Raw genomic sequence first — 25,917 nt, 5'->3', positions numbered from 1 at the left:
CCAAATTATGGGGTTCAAAGAGCTTCAGGTTGGTGAACATGTGGAAATTTCGGGAGAATGATGCACTCAAAGAGAACACGAAGCTCTGACCCCCTTTCCCCACCTCTGTTTGCTAGCCATGTCCTTTTAATAATCAAGCAGTAATACAGTAAGTAAAATGCTTCTTTGAGTTCTGCAAGCATCTGTAGGAAAATAACTGAACCCAATCTATAGTTGGTCAATTCGTTAGTAGTACAGCTGACAACCAGGACTTGGCCCTGGCATCTGAAATGGGTGAGGCAGAGGGAGAGGCAATCTTGGAGGACTGAGTAGTTAACCTGTGGGATACACTGCTGTCTCTGGGTAGAAAGTGTCATAATTTAAAGACAATCAGGTAGTGGTAGATGATTGCTTAGTGTGGGAGGAAAACCCATACTGGACTTGAGAGTGGAGTTGTAACCACCAAGTCTATTCTCCAATCTGTCCATTACCCTCCACGGTTACCACTCCAATTCTAACCACCAGTACCTCTTGCCTGGAGACCTGAACACATTTTCCTAATTAGAGTGTCTGCCCCTGCTCATAACTGCTTTCAGTCTGTTCTCCATAACGTAGCCAAAAGTCATCCTTAAAAAAATTAACACATGTGATTCTGTTATTAAAGTACTTAGAAAATTGCAGTGACTCTTTATTTCCTAAGAATAAAAATTAATAGTTATTAACATTTAACCTTTCAATGGCTTAACAGTCTATAACAGTAAAGGAAATATTTATTGCCACAAGCATCATGATATCTCTATTAAGCCTTGATATTGAATTGAATGTGTTGAAATAATCTGATTGGTGGTCATATTTTTTTGGTTTATAGAGACACAGGCTTTTGCAAGTTAATACAGTATTATTAATTTGAAATTACAGACATGACTTAAAATAATTAACAAAAACTGAATCCTCTCAACAGATTTTCTTCCAAACTTTACTAGTGTTTAGTTACAATTAAACAATATGTATATGCTAATTACCACCTAGTTACTTACATGTTCAAAGATATTATTACTTTTGCTTGGCCACCAAGAAAAGAAAGTAGCACTTTTCAGAGCAGGAAAGAACACACTCTGATTTTGCAAAAAGCTTCAGTAGATACTTGCTTTCTATTGGCTTAGCTCCCAAAAGTTCTCTTACCAAACTAAAAAATTTATATAAAAAACCCTCAATTATAAAATTGCCATTTTCATATACTGTTACGCTGTAACATTTCCATGGTAGAATAATGGGTTTTCCCATGATTTACCATCTTCCTAACATAAAATTCTCTAGTGAAGTTTACTGGTAGCTCTTTGAGTTGAGTGCCTATCAGTATTTCAGGGCAAGGAGATGTCTTAAGTCTCTTCAGTGGCACCAGTGTTCCATCAAGTTCTCTCATTAGATCCCTAGAAATACAAGTTGGTCCCAAATAGTATGGCGACAGTGCTGCTTGGTGTCTCTTCGGTACCACAATATCAGATTTCTATGGTATATAAATGAAATGTAAGAGGAAAACTGCCTTCTCACCAACACCAACCATAGATGGGGATGGAGCCATCAATACTTGCTTGCCTGCCCGCAAACCACAGGTCTCAATAATTTTGGAGTTACTATCTTTATGATGTTGAATTCCAAGGCAAAAACAGTACTACCATTTTTCAACCAGATTTCTAATAGCACCCGCAGAGTGGGTGCCAAATAAGTGTTTATGGAATGAATGAATAAAGTAACAGTAAGGCAGCTGATATTAATGGACAAAGTGTTGTGCAAGGTGCTGGATGACAGAGAGAGGAAAAGACATGGGTATAAAACTGGTTCAGGTGTGGATCCTGTGATGGTTAACTTTATGTGTCAACCAGACTGGGCTAAGGGATACCCAGGTCACTGGTAAACATCATTTCTTGGGATGTCTGTAAAAGTATTTCTGGAGGACTTTGGCATTTGAATGTTAGTAGATTAAGACGATCACTCTTATCAATGCTGTGGGCATCACTCCATCAATTGAGAGCTTGAACAGAACAAAAGGTGGAGGAAGGGCAAATTTTTTCTCTCTGTGGGAGCTGGGACATCCATCTTCTCTTGCCCCCAGTCACTGGCAGTCTTGATTGTCTAGACCTTTGGACTTGGACCAGAGCTTACACCATGGACTCCCCTCATTCTCAGATATTTGAGTTTGGACTGCAATTACAACATCGGCTCTCGTGGAGCACGAAACTTGTAGGTTGTAGGACTTCCAAGATCCGTATTCTGACCCCATAATAAATCTCTTTCTAAATAGCTCTATATACCCTCTTGCTTTTGTCACTCTGGAGACCCCTGATAGAGATCTTGTTGATAGATTTAAGTCTAGTAAAGGAGTTGACATCTGTGTAGTACTAAGTAGAATACAAAGTAAAATGCTAAATTGTGATGAGACGGATATGAATGAATTTCAAGGGCAACATCCAATTAGGGAAGATGGGAGAGAGCGGGGAGAAGGAATTCAAGGATAATGATCCATGCACAAGGTGGCACCTGGGGTGGGAAATGAGAGATTACTATTTGACCATGTGAATAGAGGAAAAGCATTACAAATGGAAGAAACAGCATGATTTAAAGCACAGAATTAGACAAATATTGACTGTGTGTGTAAGTGCTTCAGGGAGTAATTAGAGTACAGTTTGATTGGAACGTAGGACCAGATAGAATACTAAGCAAATTACGTTGGAAGTTTTGACTTCAGTAACAGGTTGATACTCAACAATGATCCTGATTTTCCTCATTCATTAAATGTGATGCACCACTTCATCTCTTTCCATACTGCAACTAAGAAACCCTCTGAAATGTTACTGAATTCTTTTGATAAGAAAATAATTAATATCTTCTAACTGGGTGGTTTGTTTGTTTTGTTTTTTGTTTTGTTTTGTTTTGTTTTTTAACATCTGAAGGTCTTTAGTTAACATGGATCCTATGCGACATCACGAGGACATCGCCCTACTAGGATGATAGTTTGCCTGTCCCTAAATTCTCGTCTACTACAGAGCTTCTTCGTAATCAGGTGGACACAGGAAAGTCCTCTGGCACTGTGGACACACACAGCTATTGGCTCCTTCAACCAAAGAAACAGTCTCATTTCTCTTCCGCTTCATTTATACTGTTGACATCTCTTTCCGGTGATTTAGTGTGTGTGTGTGTGTGTGTGTGTGTGTGTGTGTGTGTGTACCTTTCAGAGTTCCTGTTCCTCATTGCCTCCAGAGTGGTTTTTAATTGCTAATGCCACATCTACTGCTGACTGAGGGGCCTGAGGTTACCAGAAGGCTGGTATCAGGTAAGAGGGAGTTATTATTACCATTGTACTCTAATAGTGTACCAATTTTACTCTTTGTATAATAACAGCTGTATTGTTACTGTAATTATTTTATCTTCAAATGGCCCAGGGAAGAATATAGGATATGAAATATAATCCTTTTGTGCAAAGAAGAGGCAACTAGCAATCAGAGAGGTTAAGTGAATAATTCAAGACTGCTCAGGTAGTGCCAAAGCAGAGATAATAACAACAGTGAGAACTAGCCCGGTGGTCTGCCCTGTTCTTGGTAAGTTACAGAATATGCATCTGTGGGTCAACTCTTGTTTTACATTTTTTCACTGCAAAGGTAGTGACATATGCAAAACATTTTTATATTAACTTCTTGCAATCCAAACGGTGCACGACAGGATCTGAATCTACTTCTCATTTCTTACAATACCATGCCTTCAATTAAAAAAATACCCTCTTTACTAAAGTAGCTTCATGTCCTAAACATTTCAGTGTGGTCCATTTCCAGATCAACTTCAAAAGACTGAATTCAGACCTATCTTCAAGCTGTGGAAATTCAGTTTCTTCTCCTTTTATTTCTTTTCTGAAATTCCTCTGCTGGGAATAAATTAAGTTCAGTCTAACCAGGAATATATCCATATTTGCATCCTGAAAATCAAGCAAGAACTTGCAGGAACATAGCATTGATGAATGTACCACTGTTGAGATAGTTCTTATACAATGAAGCAAAATGCACTGTCGCCAATAAATCCCTTCCATGGTCATCACCCTTCCATATCTCCCCAATATGGGGAAGTGTCTTAATGGATGTGCATGATGAAGTTTGCAGGCTTATTTTCAGTCATAAAGAATAGTGTACCAGATGCTCCTGGTACACTGAATTTGTCACACTGTAGACAAGCTAATATCATTATGTGAGACCACAGGGGAAAAAATAAAAGATTCACATTTAATCCATATTAACTACCAGGAGACCCATCAAGGCAGTTGGGCTAGCTCATGATACAGCAGCTTCTAGCAAATTAGCAGCCCATAACAACTTAGTTATAATGAGCTGCAAGATCTTACACCATAAGCTCAACTCCATTAAAGTGAATTCAAGTACATGAATTCATGTACAGAGTATAACCTTAACATCTGTCTGTGCTTAGCCAATATTTTGTTTATGCCTTTTTAGGAACAGCCAAATTATCTTTGTGTCCCCTGAAACTGGGGACTGTAATTTCCATCAGGTGCAGGTTTTACCTGATGGAGAGGGCAGAGCTAATGAATACCAGCGTTCCTGGCTGCTGAATGAGGCGGCAAGCCGCTAGGATTCCGGCAGCTGTTGGGCACGTATTAGGTCCATTTTCTCCCAAACACTTTTCCCTGGCTATTCAAGTGGGAAAAGCAGTAGTCCAGAGAGAAATAAAATAGTCAACAAGATATGCATATTTAATAAATACTGCAGAACTTGAATTTAGTTAAGAAAAATGAATTATATCCTACTAAAGGCAGCATGGAGAACCTTCCCATTTTGATAAACTTGGGCCATCATTTTCCTAGAAAAGCAATGTTCTCCTTCTTTTTCCTACTCCCATTCTGTCTTATGTGTTTATTTACAAATTACAGTGACTGCCCATTAATATAACCTAAGATTAAATTAGCTTTCATAACTTTGCCAAATAGTTTCCTGATTTGAAATCTGAATTAAACTAAGCCTTTAGTGCTTTTATCCTAAACTGCTACAAAACCAGACTTCCATACATGTTAGATCTCTGCGTTTGATACCTTTGAGCCCACAGACAAGGGTAGGCATGTCTTCAAATTTTCAACTTTTTGTTTTATCTCATATTTTTTCAGGATCTTAGACTTTTCTTGAAATCTAATTCTGTACAAAATGTATGCATATTTTTTAGCTTTGAAAACCTACAAATTCTATAAGCTTGCTCGGAAGACAGCAGCCCAGCCCAATTATTTGATTACAACTTTGAAAAGAAAGTGCCTAGCTCAGTGCTTTCCCACCAGTCTCCCTTCCTGTTGATAACCATCGACTAAACAGTGAATCCAAAGGGATATATAAGTGCCTACATGCCTGGTACAAGTCGCTGGCATACAAAGATCAACATAAGCCTTGGATAGTCTTCTAGTACCTAGATGCAACGCACTGTGATCTCGACATTGTCTCATTGGCCCCCTAGGTGCAGAATGCCTGGAGGTAATTACATGCTCATTTACAAATTAGGAACAATCATTCGTGACTGCATGATCATCTTTATCAACGATCTCAAATCTGGTTATAATCAAGACAGGAGGGTCCTACAAGGACAGACGGCTGAGCTGGAACAAACATTCCTATTTCTCATATCTCAGCTTCTGAATCTGAATGATTGTTAACTTCCTGACACTGTTGAGCCGTGCAGCTCAGTCATAGCAGCACTGCTCTGAAGCAGGGTGCACAAGGCAATTCCCTGGGTAGGAGAAGTACAGGTGTGAACTTATATTTTAAACTCTTGTTGTCACCTCTCTCACCTCTATGAGATTTTTATCATATTTTCTAACAAATGAATTTTTATACAGTCGTACATTTACATCATGTACAAATAAACGGACATACAATGGATGTTCTTGCTCGAAAGTTTAACCGATTAGAGGAGTGAAATTAGCAAAGGCTGGAGGTCCCTGGGTGAGAGACACACACAGGCTCATCCAGGGACCCGGATGAGAGCCCACCTTAGTCAGTCTTTGCTCCCCAGCTAAAAGTTGTACCCCTACCTCGGCAACAGGAAGCCCCTACAGGAGAGATAATAAAATCCTATTCATTTGGAAGGGATCACAGAGCTGAAGACTCTAATTTTGCAGGTAAGGAAACTCAGGTGCAGAGGGATTAAGTAAGTAGAGATAGCAGCTTCACAGCCCCTCCAGGACACACCAGGGAAAGGAAAGAAAATGAAATAAAATTAATACCAGAGTTGGAGCTGGTTCCACTCAATAGCTCTTTCTCAAAATATATCCCAATAAAGAAGTAAACACACAAACAAACCAAAAATCAAAAGCAACAACAGAAAAAAGAAGAGTTGGGAGGTGGCCTCACCTACCACCATCTTTGGCAGCGCACTCAGGCTGACCGACTATCCGTCGCCCCACCATGCACAGTGCAGCAGCGCCAGGCCTGGACTTTCTGACCATCAGCTGCATGGCTTAGGGTAACACAGTCACCTCCTCACTCAAAACCCCTTTAGAATTCTGCCTTCAAAAGCTGCGAACATCCACATCGTTCTAAGATGAATAACACATTACCAAAAATAACAAAACGCTTACAGCCCAGGAGTAGCCACTGATCATCCTAAGCTGGTAAAATGGTGTTCCGTGGACGGAGGAAGAAGTTACCATATGAAGTTATGCTTCGTGAATGACATCCCAGTGCACCTGTGCCAAGGTGATGAGGGTCACTCTTCTGATGGAGAGAAAGTTATGCACCTAGTATGCCCACATTTTCTTAGAGTCCTATGATTGGAGCACACTGGGGTCAGCATATAAATCTCAGCCTCTGGCCCCCAGGCCCATATTTTTTCCTGCTACCCCATAGCTAAGAGGCCTGTTTCATACCTGGTTAGATACACTATGAATTCTGTCTCCACTGAAAGCACATATTCTCAAAGTCACCCCAAGGCATCAACATCCCCTGTAGACAAGGATGGTAATAAAGTTGTTGACCTGGCTTCCTTTTAAGAATGAGAGTAAAGAGAAAGTTCTCATGGAGCACTGCCCAGGACAAACTTGTTGGGTCTCATTGGGTTGGGCAGAGCCTCTAGGTCACCATAAGGAACTCCACTCCCACCCCGTAGTTCTTTTGAAGGGAGGGGGGGTAAGAGTAACAGCAGTCGGTCATTTGTCCTCTGGCGCCAACTAGAAGGGCAGCTCCACAGAGGCAGTGGTCTTGTGGCTCCTCATTCCTAGAGTTGAGGACAGGGACTGGCGAGTAGGAGAGGCTCAGTCAATAGTGCTATATAATAACTGTGTTATGCCATTTAACTTAAAACAGCCTTAGGAGATGCTCTAGACATATCAGCATCTGCGGACTTATCGCATGGGATCACAAGGGTGCACAATCAGCCACACCACACAATGGTTGCAAATGAGAGCGGTGAGGGGAGAAGGAAACTGAGGAAAGGAGAGGACATCACCAGATCCGATGTAGAGTCCTTTCCCCTCCGTCTGCCTCGGTCTCTGTGTCTCGGTCTCTTGCTCTCCTGCACATGAACAAATACAGCATGGCAGAGGGTAGGACTGGAAAAATATGAGACTGAGATCAACCAGATACCACTGACCCCTTCAATCTCTTATCACTTTGAACCCACGAGTTTCCACTGTGGCAGCTGGGACTCCCCCAATCTCTATCCTGCCCCCCCCCCACAATTCTGGGCAGGGAACGCTCGGCTCCACCTCGAACTTGTCTTCCCACCCTCCTCACTCACAGCCAGCTTCTGCATCTGTAAGATCAGATGGGGGGTTCTCAAATACCCCTGGGTCCATCCAGCAGTCCTCTAGGGGCCTTCTTAGAATTGCAGATGTGCAGCCCAGCCTCTGAGACTCTGGGCCAGGAAGGTGCCTGTACAATCCGTGCTCGAGCTGATTCAGAGAGAGGTACCCCTAGCACACCATTCCCAATCCCTGAGCTCCGGGCCCTGCAGGATTCTGAATGAGCGCGCTGATGAGCAGGTCCATCTGTGGACATCAATAGGGAGAACAGCCTGGAGCACCTGGCGAGAGGCGACCAGCAGAGAAACACAAGGAGAGAGATGCCATGCAGGGACGGGGGCTCTACAAAAAGGCAAAAATCAATGCAGAATCTAAGTGAAATGTTTAAACTCAACAATGCCATTGCACGAAGGATGAAGGGGAGGGAGCTACGGAGTTAAGCCGGTATGGATTCAAAGTCTTGCACAGTTTTCTTCTGTGATTTCAGACATACCACATAATGAAATAATTACTCCTCTTAATGTTTCTCATCTAAAGTCCAGGGGCAATATCTACCACATAGGGGCTTTGTGAGGATTGAATGAGATGTTGTTAGCAGATACTAGCTGCGTTCGGTAAGTCTATCAGTGATTACTTCAGAGCAAAAACAAATAAAAGGCCCAGGTGTAAAATATTTATTTTTTTTATTTTTTAAGATTTATTTATTTATTTGAGAGAGAGAAAGTGAACATGAGTTAGGGGAGAGGCAGAGGAAGAGGGAGAGAATCCTCAAGCAGACTTCCCACTGGGTGTGGAGCTCAACGTGGCCTTGATCTTAGGACCCTGAGAGCATGATCTGAACCGAAACGAAGCGTCAGACCTCAACCAACCGAGCTACCACGTGTCCTAGGTTTATACATCTTTATTTTCATTTTTAAAACTATTTATTTATTTGAGAGAGAGAGCTCGTGAGCAGGGGGAGGGGAAGAGAGACAAAGAGAGGGAATCTCAAGCAGAGTCCCTAGTGAGCGTGAAGTCCTAGTGAAGTCCTGTGTAGGGCTAGATTCCCCGACCCTGAGATTATGACCTAAACTGAATTCAAGAGTCGGATGCGTTTAACTGACGGAACTACCCAGGTGCCCTAGGCTTACACATTTTTAAGCAAAAGAATTCAAAGTTCTTATTTAAGGTCATATGCCTAGAAATCAGGTAAGTCCCTACAAGGGAAATGGATGACATTTGGCAGTATTTGTGCACTACGTCTGCCAAGCAGAAGCCAGAATACGCCCGAGGCCACAAACTAACGTCCAGTCCACAGCAGCATGAGGGCCGACAACAAAACGGCCCAACAAGCCCTGGGCCTGTGCATGTAGCCACAGCCCCACAGCTCACTCAAAGTGTCCCTCTCTAAACCTTTGTCATCTTTCCCTCCGTATTTATGGCTTCTGTTTTCTGGCGGAAGTGCTGTGTGATCAGGCGGGTGCAGCTGAGCCCCAACCTTAACACCCACATTTAACTGCTCTTCCGTTTCAACGCTGAATATAGTCTCTCTCACAGAAACTCTATTTAAACATTGACGGAAATTACCAGAAGCTGGTTCAGAAGAGCACGCGGGCATGAAATGAGCTGAAGCTGAAATTCACAGAGGAGGAATGTGTGAATGATGTGGAAGCCATGCAGCAAGAAATCCTATTTGGAATTACCCTCATGGGAGGCCCAGGAAGCCCACTATTACCCTTACATGCTACCAGCAGCTGAGACCTAAGGAAACACAAAGGTTCCAACAACCATCTCTTTGCTTCATACAGAAATAAGGAGACAACTGACCAATGCTTATGATTAGTTTTTCATCTTTAAAAATGAGCCAGTAGTATTGGAAGCCACAGAGGAACTCAACACCTTCATTCCTCGAGGAAGTAACTCTCACATTTAAAAAAAAATATTTGCACGCTGGAGAAGGTTACTGTGCAATTAGCCGCACTGTAGTGTTTATTACATTCTTAGAGCTTGCGAAGTTTATTTTTAAAACTCGAAGTGCTAAGTTTAATTAAACTTGTCAAAGGTAAGAACAAGTTGACAGGGTAGAGGCGGGTGACCAGCGGCACAGGAGGCAAACCTGTGCTCACCGTTGCGATGCGCTCCAGGTGAGCCAACGTCACGTATGGCCACAGCATGACACTCTGCCACGGATGCAATTTATATGGATTGGTAATTCTCAGGATCCTCAAAATGCATTCTGACTTTTGAGCAGAACTTATTTAACAGAACTGCTGACTGAATATGAGCACATAAATAATCCAGGTCACAGTGTCTCTTTTCTCATCTTGATGAACATTACGAGCACAGAGAAATAGAGGATACTGTATTTTAAAGACTGTGTATAATTCTTTGCGTGTTCCTTACAAAATGCTTTGGAAAATATGCAGATACATCACAGAACCTCAGAGACAGTGGAGCACCACAGTAGAAGCCAACACAGTTTACAGTGGAAGCAACAGATGGCCTCTGAAGCACAAGGTACCGGTCAAGTTTCCACAGCTAGAGGCGGGGAAGCTGGGAGAACACCCCAGGCTTTCTCACTGCGAATCTGTCCGATGCCACTGACCACGGAACAGAAGGGAAATTCTCAACGCCTCTTCTGTGATACTTGGCTGAGTGTTGGGACACAATCAATTATGAGCACAAGTCTTGTATCTGACCACTTTCTCTCACACTTATGTTAGAATATTGGCTTGCCAGTGATAAATCAGAGTATTTTCTACTTTGTTTTTACAATGCGTGAAAACAATAACATAGTAGAACACTGTCTGTTTGGCACCAGAAATCTATACTTAGTTCTTCATTTTTCCCTTCCATAAATAAGGCAAGCATGGGTGTAGGGGCTGGAAATCCCTCAGTAAAAAATAAAACAGACAAAAATCCCTGCCCTTGTAAAGTTTATATTCTGGCAGAGAAAATGGAGATGGAAGGAGATGGACCAGGGCATTACTTAGAGCCTGCCTGTGGCAAAGGCGCTGGAGAAAAACAATGCGGCCGGGGTTGGGGGGCGCCTGGGTGGCTCAGTGGGTTAAGCCCCTGCCTTAGGCTCAGGTCACGATCCCAGGGTCCTGGGATTGAGCCCCGCATTGGGCTCTCTGCTCAGCGGGGAGCCTGCTTCCCCCTCTCTCTCTGCCTGCCTCTCTGCCTACTTATAATCTGTCGAATAAATAAATAAAATTTAAAAACAAAAACAATATGGGGAGGTCATTTCAATATGGTGATCAAGACTGGACTCATCGACAAGGTGACCTCTGCGGGAGGGACACAGAGGGGAGGGGGCGTGTGCCTATCTAGGCTGGATTAGGGCTGGGGGGCTGCTGCACTGTTTTCAGCAGAGAAAAATGCCAAAGGAAAGGCCCCATGCCGGGGGCATGTTCTATGAAAAGCAAAGTGTCTGCTATGCTGAGGAAGGGGCACGAGAGGGAAGACTTAGGAAATGTGGGGGAGACAGGGGGGTGGGGGCACTTCATCAGGGGGCTTCAGAGACTGCGTGGCTTTGACCTAGACTCTATATGATGGCATTTATGTTTTCAAAGACATTCTCTGGCTGCTATTTAGAAATTATCCTTATAGTCACTGTTTGGCAGTTACATTGTGCATGTCCCTTAACCGTTCTGCATCTCAGGCTGGCAGGACGAATGGCTGTATTTGAAGGCCCCGTATGGCGCACAGCGCTGCGACACTCTCTCCTTGGCCATGACTCTACTAAAACAGGTGTTCCACTGCATCATAGTTAGGAGTTCTCACATCTGCATCCAGACCAGACTTTTCAGTTCATGGACTCCAGGGAATACCTCTTTCTATTCTGGTGCGTGGCATACAGTATTTAGTATATGGGAGGGCCTCAACAAGGACTTGCTGAACGTAAGGTAAGGCAAGACAGAAGAATTACAAAAGAGCTCTAACTCAGAATTCACATGTTAACAAGCTTCTCGTAGAAACACACACAAAGCCTTGTTCCTAAACCGTTTGAACTGGAACTTTTGGTCAAACGTATTAGCTGTAATTTTGTGACCTATCAATGTCATCCTGAGTTGGGCCAATCCTGGAGTTGTCTGGGAATGTGTGTATATATATATATATATATATATATACACACACACACACATTTTTTCACAATTAAAACTATTCTTCTCAATTGTGTGCATAAAACTTACGAGTAAATAGTCCAGGAGACATTTTGCAATTTGGCCTTTGAATAGCCTCAAAATGCATATTTCTTTGAAATCACGTTTTGTTTGATCTCTGCTTATGGTTTAGGATGGCCCCTGAAGGAACTGATTTACTAAGTTGTCAGATGCATTCGTATCATATAAATACCAGGATCAAAAAACAAATTTAAAAATAGTTTAAATTTTCTTCCCATATAAAATATTTCTATTTAACCAACGTGAAGTAATGGCAATCACACCACGGAGTTGGGTAACTTGTTATTTGTTTAAAAACTATTTGGGTCACACGCATATACTGTGCCCTCTGGTTTGACAACCTGACGTCTCTTGAATTCATGACATCAGTGTTCCACAAAGGGTGAGTGCCTAGACACTGTATTCTCCAAGTGAAGCTTCGTGGCCATTTACCTTTACATGTAGACAGTGTTACTAAATAATGATCAAGGCATGGGAAACATTTTCGAAGTTCAAAGTTTTCTTTAGTATCTCTTCTCAGCGAATACCCTTGAGTTTTGCCTCCATCACTTAAAAATGAAAAGATTTCTTAGCTTTAATATGATCAAAATAAAATTTTAACTTTAATTGAAATGAAATAATAACTAAGAGGTGCTCCCAGAGTATTTTCAAGTCTTCAAGTCTTTGTCGGGTTCTCTAAAATAACTCATACCTATGCAAGTCAATTAAAATATTGAAACACGTGCCAGAACATGCACCTGATAAAAATAAAAAATTTCTTCATGTCAACTTAGTCATTATTTGCCCTCAGCATCTGAGCTACAAATTCATTCAAATTTCAAATAACATTAATCCAATAGAAATTCTATCCTGTGATTGTCACAGTTAAGTTGGAAATCATTCTGTCACTCTTACCATCCATTTGAAAACAGTAAAAATAAAAACCTAAAGATTTCGAGTCCTCATTCCATTTTACTTACAATGCTACAGAGTACGCCTATCTCATAAATATATAGCAATCTAACAGACAATTCCCAGAGACTGCCACCTGTTAAATCCCCCAGCTTTTGGAAATCAATTTGTTTTTTCATCCTGTGGAGTACACAAATGTTTTCCAAACTCTAGCGGCGAAAGAGGTGAAATCTCTGAAGTCTTTGTAAATTTGGGTCAATGATTCTCTCAATGAGTTATGTGAATAAAAGCAATCTGGAAACGCTTGTATGGTAAAGGTTTTCTGTAATTATGGGATTTGTGCATCTCATTTACACCATTTAGAATGATCAAAACATGCAATTATTGCATTCCAATTCTAATACAACGCTCATCACTGAGAACCAAGTACTCTGTTAAGATATGGAATGCAATGCAACAAGTTAGCTGTCCAATACACTGAATTTTTAGTTACTTTACACAGTGACACTGGCTGGATGATGTTTATGCCTTTACTACTTTCAACAACTAATTTCTTCCTGAGTGAGGTTCTCTATTTAATTGTGTGTGTGTGGTGGGGGGGAGGTGGCGGGAAGCAGCCCACAATTTCCAAGTCAACTTTTAATTACTTAATTCTCAACTACAAATAGGTATTGACATGGCTAACCGTAACTTTCATGAAATCCAAAGGATGTATCTACGACACACCAAGTTTTACTACAGAGAATTACCAAGCAGTTATAATGCTTGGCTAAGAGAGAAATGGCACATGGATCCTTACCACAGCGTCCTGTTGAATTCGGTCACTTGGCTTTTACGATTTCGACATTAATACACTGAAAAAACTGACTGGCAACCCTGAGACCGGAAACAAAGTCCCCCCGGGGTTTTCCACCCATAACTCCCAACCTACTGCTTAAAACTTTAGCTACAAATCATCACACAAACAACATCAAGAGTGAAAGCATCGAAAAGACAAATGCGTCCCATTTTCACTTTGTTTCTCTTTTACCTGGGGCGACCAGTGGTCCTTAAATACTGGAGACTGCGGTCCAGGCCAACAAGTGGACTAGTCACAAAGATGAAGGGTGACTTTTCCCTCCTTCCCGGCAGCGGTTCCAGACGCTCCCCCCAACTGCTCCTCCCTCCCCGAACTGGAGCTGAAAGGAACCCCAGAGAAGCTCAAAAATCACGAAGGGAATGGAAGACCGGTCTCAAAAAAGTCAGGATGCCGAATTATCATAGTTTAATTTCTTCTTTCACTCGCCAAACAGTTGCAGAGAAAGCAAAGCAAGAGGCATCAGAGACACCACAAGCCTAGTGGTAGCGGTCTTAGAAGAGAAAAGAATTGAGTTCAGCCAGGCACAAAGGTCTCCATGGCAACGGTGAATTTAGACCCCCATCGGCATTATTTATGCAACATTTCATCACAAAAGGACCCTCCCACTAGCCTGCTTAGCAAATTCTAGTTTTCTGATTTTCCATTCCTTTGCCCTAAATCTGTATCTGTATCCTTAGCTATCCGTGCCACAACGTTAAAGGGGGGGGGTGGGGGAGGGAGAGGATAAAAAGAAGAAAAAAAAAAAACCCACAGAATCATAAAATTAGTCTCAGAATGAATCTAGACTTTGTTTCCTTGGTGAATTCAAAAGCAAAGAGATAGTTTCGAGATTGCTTAGAGTTCATACTCAAAGCTGGTCTAGTTTTTATTTCAAAGGGACAGTTTGAAAAACGTAAGTTTATTCAAATTATTTTATTTTTGAAAGGAGATTGCAACTCGAAAGAAGTATAAAATATGGCAAACTCTAACACACCTGAAGGCTTACAGGAAAGAGAACTTGTCCAGATGCTGACTTTAAAGCTAAATTTCATATGCTAATATCCACCCCTACCCACTCCTAGCCATTGCACTACCTCAAAAAACTCCTTTGAGCCTTTCACTTGATTCTACTCTAGCTACGATTTCCATGTATTTTAAAGACATTTTTATCAGCTGTGTGTCCAATGGACCATAGGTCCACATTTTATAATTAGATGATCTAGGGTAACTTATTTAAAACAGACTTAGCACCCCAATGTAATGACGTACTATATTAACAAGATGTTAACCACTGAAGAAGTACTTTCTTCAATTCTAAAACAATATACAACTATAATGGTTAGGATAATACTTGATGATGTTGAAAGGAAATGCTGGGAGTCCTTGTCTGAGAAGAATCATCTTTGGCGTTAGCTCAAATAAGAGCTAAAGAAGGTGACTTTTAAAAACTAGTTTTTGATTATTTTTAAAACAGCATAAGCTTCTTATTAAAAATTTAAACTTCCTACTTTCATAAAGGGCAGCTCTGGTCCCACACCCTCCATACACCAATCATTTTTAATATAGTTCTATGTCTAGACCTAAATCATGCACTTTGATCTTAGTCTTGATTGACTCAATGTTGTCTTTAACACAGTTTGCAAGGATGGCTCATGGATGCCGGTATTTTCTGTCAGTACATATTTGATAAGATTTTCTCTTGGGTGCAACATAGGCAAATATCCATACCTCCTGGGGGCATTGTTCTCCCAAAACTGAGTGTTCCTGGTGCCTCTGGAAATACCTTTGACCTTCATTGACCTTCATGAGGATGTACCCTGACTTGCACAACACATGGCCTTATGTAGATGGTTATACAATTTTTGTGAATACATCATTCAGATAACTTCTGACACTGAAAACTGAAGAAGAGAATTAAAAAGCAGGCTAACATGACTCTCTTTTTTAGGAAAAGAGTTCTCCAGGCAAGAACAACCACCACCCACATGTTGGTTCCTAGCTTTCTCTCTTCCACATCTATCATCTTTTTTTGTTGCTTTTGTTGTCTTTTTACCCCTCTCTTCTGTTCTATCTCCTCATGCCAGTTCTCTTTATTTCTGCAATATTGATGCTTCTCCATGACTTGGATGTGGTTTCATTGAAGCGGTGGCTTTACGTTTTCCTATTTTTCCATCAATGTTACCTACTCTTATTATTTTTTTCCTGAGGTCTTTGTCTTATCATTTCTTTGATTTCATTTTTTTCCATGATTCTAACTTTCTTCAGGCTATAAAAACATTACGGCTAATGTTCTCTTATATTACTTGGGGGTAATATAATTTTCCTGGAGTTACACTTTCTCTGCATTTTGTATATGACTGGTATGTTACTTTCTCCTCTTTCTGATTTCTTTTTTTCCTACTTTTTTGTGACAGTGTCAATCTACTGTCTTATATTTAAAATCTTTAGTTTATTACTTCCTTGGGAATTATGACAATGCACCTTGGCTTGGCTTTTACTTAATCACAGATTGAGGAGAAGGGTGTGGAGTGTGAGTGAAGTGAAGGTTAAAGACGCAATGCTTGTAACATCTCCCATTTCAACATGATTCTCTCTTGTTGGAGCTTGTCCTCCACAGGACTTCCTGTTTCTCTGTGTCCCCTCATGTTTTCAGAGCTCAGTGTTTCAGGGAAGGTCTCTGAGTCATGGCCGTTTCTTCCCTCCTTCTCTTCTTCACTCCCACCCTTCCATATTTCCCTCCTTCCTTCATCTTTTTTAAAAATGAAATTTGTACAATGTATGATATCTGAAAAGTGATAGTTACATTCTGTGTCCCTCCTTTATATGAATTTGTGGCCAGTTCTGTTCCTACTATAATTGTAAATGGAACTATATTACTAATGTATTGCATTTTTGTTGATTTTGCTTTTTCCAGAAAAGAAATAGAATAAACTGAACGTTGTGGAATGGCCATAATTAATAGTTTAAACTAAATTCTAAAAAGGTCTAAATATGTGTCTTTCACAAAATTCAACAGTATTCATAATTGAAAAAAAAAATCTCTGCAAACTAGGCATAGAGAAGAATCCCTTCAATTTGATAATGAAAAAAAACCTTCCTAAAAATTACAGAGTTAAATATTGAAAACGTTTTTTAGAGATGTTATTCACTGCTATCATCACTCTAACATTACACTGGAGGTCTTCAACAATAAAGTCAAAACAAAAAGCCAATGTATAAACACATCAATTTTTTTTCTGGTATCAGCAATAAAGACATTAAACAACAATAACATTGACAAATAGCAGAGAAAAATATCCAATATCTAGAAATAAATCCATGTGAAGGTAGTATAAGACCTCCGGTCTAAATACTATACAACACCATTGAAATTAAAGCAGACCCAAATGATGGCATTGCAGAAATATACCATGCTATGGTTGATAGATTAAGTATTGTAAAGATTTCAACTTCCTTGGGTTAACTGAAAGGTTTAATAATACTCTAATCCAAACCTGGATTTTTTTCTGGGCTGGGAGGGGCTGAGATAGTAGATAGTGGATTCTAAAATTTACATGAGGGCATCTGGAGGACAGCTGGTTAAGAGACTGCCTTCAGCTCAGGTCATGATCCTGGAGTCCACGATTGAGTCCCATATTGGGTTCTCTGCTCAGCAGAGAGTCTGCTTCTCCCTCTGACCTTCTCCCCTCTCATGCTTTCTCTCTCTCACATAAACAAAACCTTAAAAAAACAAATAAAATAAAATTTACATGAAAATGCAAAAGGCCAAGAAGAGCAAGTGGTCTTGAAAAAAAGAAACAAATCTAGAGACTGACTGAACCTGTGGGATAAGAGGGCACATTACAAAGCAGTAGTAGTTAAGACCACGGGACATCCGTATAAGAAGAATCCAACAGAACTTAGATCAGGAGAGATTATTACACCAAATCACATTTTTATCTAATTTGTGAGAACCATGGAAGTGCCACACAGTGGGAAGATGGTACTTTCAGCTGGGTATCTATCTGGTGAAAAACGCACCTTGACTCCATCTCAAAAAATATACAAAAATCAAGGCCATATGGAACATTAGTCTAGAGGTGAAAGATTAAACAGTAAAGCTCTGAGAGTAAAACAGGGGACACATGAATGGCCTTAAAGAAACCAAGCCTTCCTTATGCAGGCTGCAAAAATGCTAGCCTTAAGAGAAATTAAAAAGGCATAAATTGGGCTATAGTGAAATTGGAAAATGCTGCTTATCAAGATGCCTTCGAGAAAGTGAAGGGGCACTAGTGGGAAAAAATATTCTCATTCTTTACGCGTGTCTGTATTTATCTATATCTCTATACCATCCTCAAAAGTCCCAAATGCAGTATATGATAGGCAACCTAATATTAAGAAGCTCAAAATACGTCAGCAAGCACTTCACAGAAGAGGCTATCCACATAGGCAATAAACAAATGAAAACATGATCAACTTTATTACTCATAAGGGATACAAAATTTAAGATATCCATGGAATACCATTAAAATGGCACGGGACACACATTAGAATGGTTAAAGCAAAAAAGAGAGGAGACAAAGTGCCAAAAACTGACAAATATCAGGCGTTACCAGAAATTTCACAGACTGTGAGTGGAAATGTAAGACAGCAAAATTAATTTGACGGTTTTCAATCTCTTCTACAGCTCTTCACGTGCATCCTCTGTGTCTCAGAAATTCTATTTCTAAACAGAGCTACCATACGACCCAGCAATTGCATGACTGGGTATTTAGCCTAAAGATACAAGCGTAGTGATCCGAAGGGGCACGTGCACCCCAATGTTTATAGCAGCAATGTCCACAATAGCCAAACTATGGAAAGAACCTAGATGTCCATCAACAGATGAATGGATAAAGAAGATGTGGTATATATACACAATGGAATACTATGCAGCCATCAAAAGAAATGAAATCTTGCCTTTTGCGACAATGTGGATGGAACTACAGGGTATTATGCTTAGTGAAATAAGTCAATTGGAGAAAGACAACTTTCATATGATCTCCCTGAAATGAGGAAGTGGAGATACAACATGAGGGGCTTGGGGGGCAGGAAAAGAATAAATGAAACAAGATGGGATCAGGAGGGAGACAAACCATGAGAGACTCTTAATGTCACAAAACAAACTGAGGGTTGCTGGGGGTGGGGGGGAGAGGGTGGGGAGTTACGGACATTGGAGATGGTATGTGCTATGGTGAGTGCTGTGAAATGTGTAAACCTGTCGATTCACAGACCTGTACCCCTGGGTCTAAAATACATTATATGTTAATTAAAAAAAATTAAAAGGGAAGAAATTCTATTTCTAGGTATACACTCAACCAAAAGGTGACCATAAGCACACCAGAGACATCGGCTCTGATGCCCAGCAATATTCAAGTCAGCCCCAAATGGACACGACTAATACACCCCGGAACAAGAATAAATGTAGTATGGCCTCTGGGCACAATGAGATCTAACCAGCAAAAAAAAAAAAAAAAAAAAAAAGAACCAATAACCAAACACAGTATATAGCTGAGTCTTACACACATGACCTTGAGCAAGCTGTACTTCATAATGCATGCACTTTTCTGAATGTTATTCTTAAGAAACAAAGTCCTAAATTATTTTCAGTCCTAGATATCAGACATGAATGAAAACAGGGACATTATTTACCTATTAACGTTCTTGAGTCTAAAATAAAATACCATTTCAAACTCATGGGTTTCCAGCAATATTCTTACCAATTTATTTAAAAATGAAAATATAAGCTTTTTAAGTCTTACAAAATGAAAGCAGAACTAAAGAATGAAGAAGGACTCACTATTTGTTGCAGTCTCATCAGTTTTAAAATAATTCACTATGTTGTGCCCTTCTACACAAATGATCTAATTTCTTGGGCCAAAAAGAAAGAAACCGCATTATAATACTCCAAGAATTTTGATGTTCTGGTCACTTTTATTTACTAATACTGACAGCAAAATAAAAGAATAAGTAGCACTAATTAATATAGGAAAGCTTTAACATTATAAACAGTGACAGATTTTGTAGTGATTCCCAAGTAAATATAATACAAATAGTTTTATGCTTTCCGTAAAACTATCTTTAGAAGAGGTTTTTTTTTTTTGTTTTTGTTTTTGTTTTTGTTTTTAAAGACTTGACTCTTTCCTGAAATTTTGGCTTTTTACTTTCTCAGAATCGCATTCCAGTATAAAACTCTGTAATTCTATTTATTATCCCTCCGGACTCTAAGGTATAAAATTACAAATGACTGACAGCCAAATTACCAAGTTTGCCTTTCAAGGGGATGGTGAGGCTTTAGCACAAAGATCTTTCTGCAATTAAATAGTTGCCAGGAGTAATATTTTTAGGGCCAGCTCAGCTTTTTTTCATTTGTAGTCTGCAGTTATCTCGGCTGCCCGTGGCCAGAATGGATGGCAGGACATATTAGGGGAAAGAGGAGAAAAGAAAGAGGAAGCAACTCAAACAAACAATGCTGGCCTTTTGCCTAGGGCCCTAGTAGTGACAGCTACTTGAATGAACTGGAAACTCTAGGCTTCCTGCTGTTTCTCAACCGTCGCTACCTGGTGTCACACACACACAGAAGTAGGACACTGGGGACTGGAGGCTGGAAATGCATGACATCATACACAAGCTCATGATCGCGAATCAGTGTAAATTTGACCTCTGAAACTAGGAGTGTAGGCTATATATACTAAATCCCCTAATAAAATATATCGTGTTCATTATTTGTCCTACTGGGATATAACCCTCGAGTTATTTGGGACCTTTCACGCTGGGCAAGTCACATGTCTTCCTTCACTCTGTGCCTTAAGTTAGAACTCATGCAATGAGGGATTAAGAAGACCAGAGGATTTTCAGGGGCAGTGCTCTATCCTGGCATGAAATTAATTTCACTGTATTCAAAGCACTCCTGGTTTCTCAAATAGGACGCACAGTTGACCATCCGGGAAAGGTTCAGCAAGCCCGTTGGCATTCCTAATGTTGTCCAACTATCAATCCATGAAATCTGTCTGAATCTATATTTTTGGCATAAACAAAGCTTGGAGACAGGAATCCCCAGCTACTGAATGCACAACCGCAAAGACTCCAAACGAAATGAATTTAGACCATGATTTTTAATGCATTAATTAATTAGAGGCGGAAACACATCTGTTCTATAGAACAGCCCTAAAATGCCACAATGTGTCAGTTTTACTATGAATATATGCACTTTCTAAGTAATATGAATAATAACAAGCCCAGAATTCTCATTTTTAAATGCTGAGTTCCCATTTTTAAAGCGGTCTCTCACCTTCTCTCTCTCTCTCTCTCTCTCTCTCTCTCACACACACACACACCCCTTGGAAGAACGCAACATTTTAAATTACAAAAAAGAGTCTTTTATGGCAGAATGGACGTCTATCATGTTTTACCCTTTACCATATCTCAAGCGCATATTTAAGACATGCTCTTCTAAGAAATAACTCAATTTATCTGACTACTGAGACCACTGTATCTTAATCTCCCAGTATTAAGAGTAGCATTTGTTGCGATTTTTTTGCATAATTAGCTTCCGTCTTTAGTTGATATTCTCCAACATTTATGTAAAGTGGTGATCATGAATAATACTGTGTCAAAACAGAGTGGGCCCTGTTTCTTGGGCGGACTTGGGTATTACATCATTGCCCTAGGCTGAGGTGCCCAAGGAATACCAACAAGAAAACGCGCATGACTAAGCATTTTAAGTTCTTCCCACAATGTGTTTGGCTAAGACGCTACCCAAAGAGAATACTTTAAAAATATTTCTTTGCAATAAATAAATAATAAATAAATAAAATAAGGTTCAAAGAATTTGGAGGGGTACCTTTCAAACAAAGGAATAAATTCTTGCAATTATGCATTTCAATATTTCAAATCAGAATTTTATAGACATTTTGGTGTAATTTTTCCCTGTAGGATACATTCTCCCTGGGTATTAGCACACGTTCTTACATTTAACCTGGAAAATTCTGGATCCTCTAACTTAAGACTTAAGTTGTATCTTGGAAAGTTAAGATACAAAGGCCAACGGGCTCTAACATGGGGCTGGAGATTACACACTGGAGAATTGGCTCAATATTCTCAGTATTTCCATAATTCCAGGAGGCTAGTGTCCTCTGTGCTCTCAGTTTCCTAGTTAGTGTTTGTTGTTGTTATTGTTTTACTTTAACTGAAACACTTCAATTTTGGTCAGCACTCTTTCATGAGTTGTAGTATATTTTATGTTCCATTTCTTCATTACTACCTAAGAACAATCTCTAAAGTCATTGTTTGTCCTATGGTGGGATTGGATGCCTGTGGAGCAGGGGAGGAAGCTGACTTAAACAAGTCCAGGCTGACCTTTGCCAAGAGGACCTTGCTTGTGGAGATTATAACATTTCATATTAAACTGATGAGAATCACAATAGAATCAGTGCCTTGTCATTTGTTGAAATAATACACTATCTTTTGAGAATTTTGAAGACTCTTCGGCAAGATGTTTTGAATACGTTGCTATTTCTGAGTGTTGCCTAAATACTAGGATCAAAAAAGGAGGCCTTGACTGTATTCTACAATTTCAGCTGGTTCTAGAATGGATATGGTGTTTTTTGAAGTAAGTGTTTGTCAGGATGCCTATAAGCTTTGCTTATACTTCTCTAAAGCTCCTAAATTCCGAGGTTTCTCTCTTCATAACAGCAACCAATCTGGCATGAAATGGTTCCCTGACACTGAAAAACTGAGGCTCATCTCGCTCTGTCAATAAACGTTATGTTCTCTCATTCTTGCTTGAAGTTCAAAATTTGGCCTCCAAAAATATGTTTCCCTCAATCCACAACTGGACTGTGGAATATTTAAAAATAATAATAATGCGAAAGAGACCAGCTGCCATTTTCTTGGGTAGGTAACTCACCACTGAGTAACAAGAACTCACTTTCAACACCCATGAACCTGCCTTTGTCCACATACTCGTGTGAGGAGGCTAGCTGGCTTTTTTGCTGTACCAAAATGGCAGCTTAAGCAGAGCATGGAATCTTGCAATTGCTTCTGCACACTCAAATGGAGCAAGCTGCTATCTCATTTTAAAGATGAGAAGAGACATTTGGAATTAAGTAATTCCATTAAGATGAAGTAATGTGCCCCAAATCACACAGATTTTAAGTATTAGAACCTGCATTGGAATATAAGCAGTTTAACTTCAGAACTTGTGTTCTTGGGGCACCTGGGTGGTTCAGTTGGTTAAGGGTCCGACTCTTGATTTCAGCTCCGGTCATGATCTAGGGTCCTGGGACCCAGCCTTGCACTGGGCTCCATGCTCCGGGGGAGTCTGCTTTTTGGTCTCTCTCTCCCTCTGTCTCTCTTCCTGCTCACACGCTCTCTCCCCTTCTCTCTCAAAAGAATAAATAAACCTTAAAAAAAAAAAAAAGTACTTGTGTTCTTAACCCCTGGAGATCCCTATAACATTACAAGGTTTTAAGTTTATCTTTTGGGGTCATGTGGCACAGCCATAGTCATGTTCTGAGGGGGGTTTGAATAGCTCTGAAGAATCAGAACCTCCCCCTCCCCACTTCCTACCAAGAAAGGAAGTTCTGATGAAAAACACCAGTTTCCCAAAATTTGTCCAGGTTCCTAGGGGAGCCAGCATCCCGGGGCTGCCCCAAGTCTACTGGGCCTACTAAGTAATCCCTTACCAACTATGGTTGTGCCTATCATTTTAAAGGTCATTAAGGTTGATACTGTATATAAACATTTAAAGATTCTTTTATCTGCTTAGGGAGCCTGTGTAGCTCAGTCGGCTCAGCATCTTCTCTAGATTTCAGCTCAGGTGATGATCTCAGAGTTGTGAGATCAAGCTCCACATTAGGCTCTGCACTCACCATGGTGTCTGCCTGGGATTCTCTCTCTCCCTCTGCCCTTCCTCCAATGTTTCTCTCTAAAAATAAATAAACACATCTTTTAAAAAATTCTTTATCTGCTTATATTTGAATGAATTAGTTGTGCTTCCTTAAATAAAAGGAGACAGATATCACTTCCCCTTTTACTAAGACTCCTATATGAAGGTTTACAAGTTGACAGAAGAGAGGAATCTTCTATTTCTTAGACTTTTAACACAAGAATTGAAGACCAAGTTGGGAAAATTGGACAGCCACATGCAGAAAAATGAAACTGGACCATTTCCTTATGCCATACACAAAAATAGACTCAAAATGGATGAAGGACCTCAATGTGAGAAAGGAATCCATCAAAATCCTTGAGGAGAACACAGGCAGCAACCTCTTCGACCTCAGCCGCAGCAACTTCTTCCTAAGAACATCGCCAAAGGCAAGGGAAGCAAGGGCAAAAATGAACTATTGGACTTCATCAAGATCAAAAGCTTTTGCACAGCAAAGGAAACAGTTAACAAAACCAAAAGACAACTGACAGAATGAGAGAAAATATTTGCAAATGACATATCAGATAAAGGGCTAGTATCCAAAATCTATAAAGATCTTAGCAAACTCAACAGCCAAAAAACAAATAATCCAATCAAGAAATTGGCAGGGATGCCTGGGTGGCTCAGTTGGTTAAGCAGCTACCTTCGGCTCAGGTCATGATCCCAGCGTCCTGGGATCGAGTCCCACATCGGGCTCCTTGCTCGGCAGGAAGCCTGCTTCTCCCTCTGCCTCTGCCTGCCTCTCTGTCTGCCTGTGCTCGCTCTCTCTCCCTCTCTCTCTGACAAATAAATAAATAAAATCTTTAAAAAAAAAAAAAAAGAAATGGGCAGAGCACATGAACAGACATTTCTGCAAAGAAGACACCAGATGGCCAACAGACACAAGAAAAAATGCTCCACATCACTCGGCAACAGGGAAATACAAATCAAAACCACAATGAGATACCACCTCACACCAGTCAGAATGGCTAAAATTAACAAGTCAGAAAATGACAGATGCTGGCGAGGATGCAGGGAAAGGGGAACCCTCCTACACTGTTGGTGGGAATGCAAGCTGGTGCAACCACTCTGGAAAACAGCATGGAGGTTCCTCAAAAAGTTGAAAATAGAGCTACCCTATGACCCAGCAATTGCACTACTGGGTATTTACCCTAAAGATACAAATGTAGTGATCTGAAGGGGCACATGCACCCGAATGTTTATGGCAGCAATGTCCACAATAGCCAAACTCTGGAAAAAACCTAGATGTCCATCAACAGATGAATGGATAAAGAAGATGTGGTGTATATATATACAATGGGATACTATGCAGCCATCAAAATAAATGAAATCTTGCCATTTGCGACAACATGGATGGAACTAGAGGCTATTATGCTTAGCGAAATAAGTCAATTGGAGAAAGACAACTATCATATGATCTCCCTGATATGAGGAATTGGAGATGTAACATGGGGGTGTTGGGAGGTAGGAAAAGAATAAATGAAACAAGATGGGATCGGGAGGGAGACAAATCATAAGAAACTCTTAATGTCACAAAACAAACTGAGGGTTGCTGGGGGGAGGGGGATCGGGAGAGCGTGGTGGGTTTATGGACATTGGGGAGGGTATGTGCTATGGTGAGTGCTGTGAAGTGTGTAAACCTGGTGATTCACAGACCTGTACCCCTGAGGCTAATAATATATTTCATGTTTATTAAAAAAAATAAAAATAAATTAAAAAAAAGAATTGAAGACCAAGAACTGAAGAAATACATCTTTTGTCACTATGACAATTGTACAGGACTTACTCAAAACATTTTACCAATATGTGGCAGTTAATATTCATTAAGGACTGTCTTATAAACATCAAAAGTAAGTACAGTGCTTACAACAGCAACAAAAATGTATGGAACAATGATCTTTAGTAGATCATGAGGACACAGTGATATTTACTAGAAAATGGATAGAAACAAAGGTTAAAAAAGAGAGGTTAACTTTCATGGCAAGTTCTTCCTCAAGCAGACATTTTATTTCTAGTAGATCTTGGGGGGAGTTTGCATCTTCTTGAACTTTTCTTAGGTGTCAACATGTTTACATATACTAATTTAATGACATTTTAAATTTTTCATTATCCCTGATAAATGAAATCCTGAACTTGCCAACAGTAGTTATTACCAAATACAGCTTCCCCCCACCCCAAGGTGATATGGATGGCTGGCAAAGGATTTTGGTTTTGTCTTTTTTTGTTTGTTTTATTTCCACTAGTTCCTAAAATCCAAAATGGTTAGAAATTCTACTTATCTATGAGGACAATGTGTACCAATGTTGAGATACATGCC

At 40.2% G+C, this 25,917-nt stretch overlaps 1 protein-coding gene across 4 annotated transcripts in view; it reads right to left on the bottom strand.

The window, feature by feature from the left end:
• Positions 1 to 25,917, bottom strand: part of CTNND2 (catenin delta 2) — a 906,151-nt gene that overhangs the window by 581,794 nt on the left and 298,440 nt on the right. Inside the window, exon 1 of one of the 4 annotated variants that reach the window (XM_044233788.1) lies at positions 13,847 to 13,928. The exons of the other annotated variants lie outside the window; for them this stretch is intronic. The gene's annotated coding sequence lies outside the window, so the exon portion shown is untranslated. Of the gene's footprint in view, positions 1 to 13,846; positions 13,929 to 25,917 lie in introns of those variants that run through there. 4 annotated transcript variants of the gene reach the window in all.

This window comes from Neovison vison, chromosome 1, assembly GCF_020171115.1.
Source record: "Neovison vison isolate M4711 chromosome 1, ASM_NN_V1, whole genome shotgun sequence".
In the NCBI taxonomy this organism is placed as follows: Eukaryota; Metazoa; Chordata; class Mammalia; order Carnivora; family Mustelidae; genus Neogale; species Neogale vison.
This window is presented reverse-complemented; position numbering and strand designations above follow the sequence as displayed.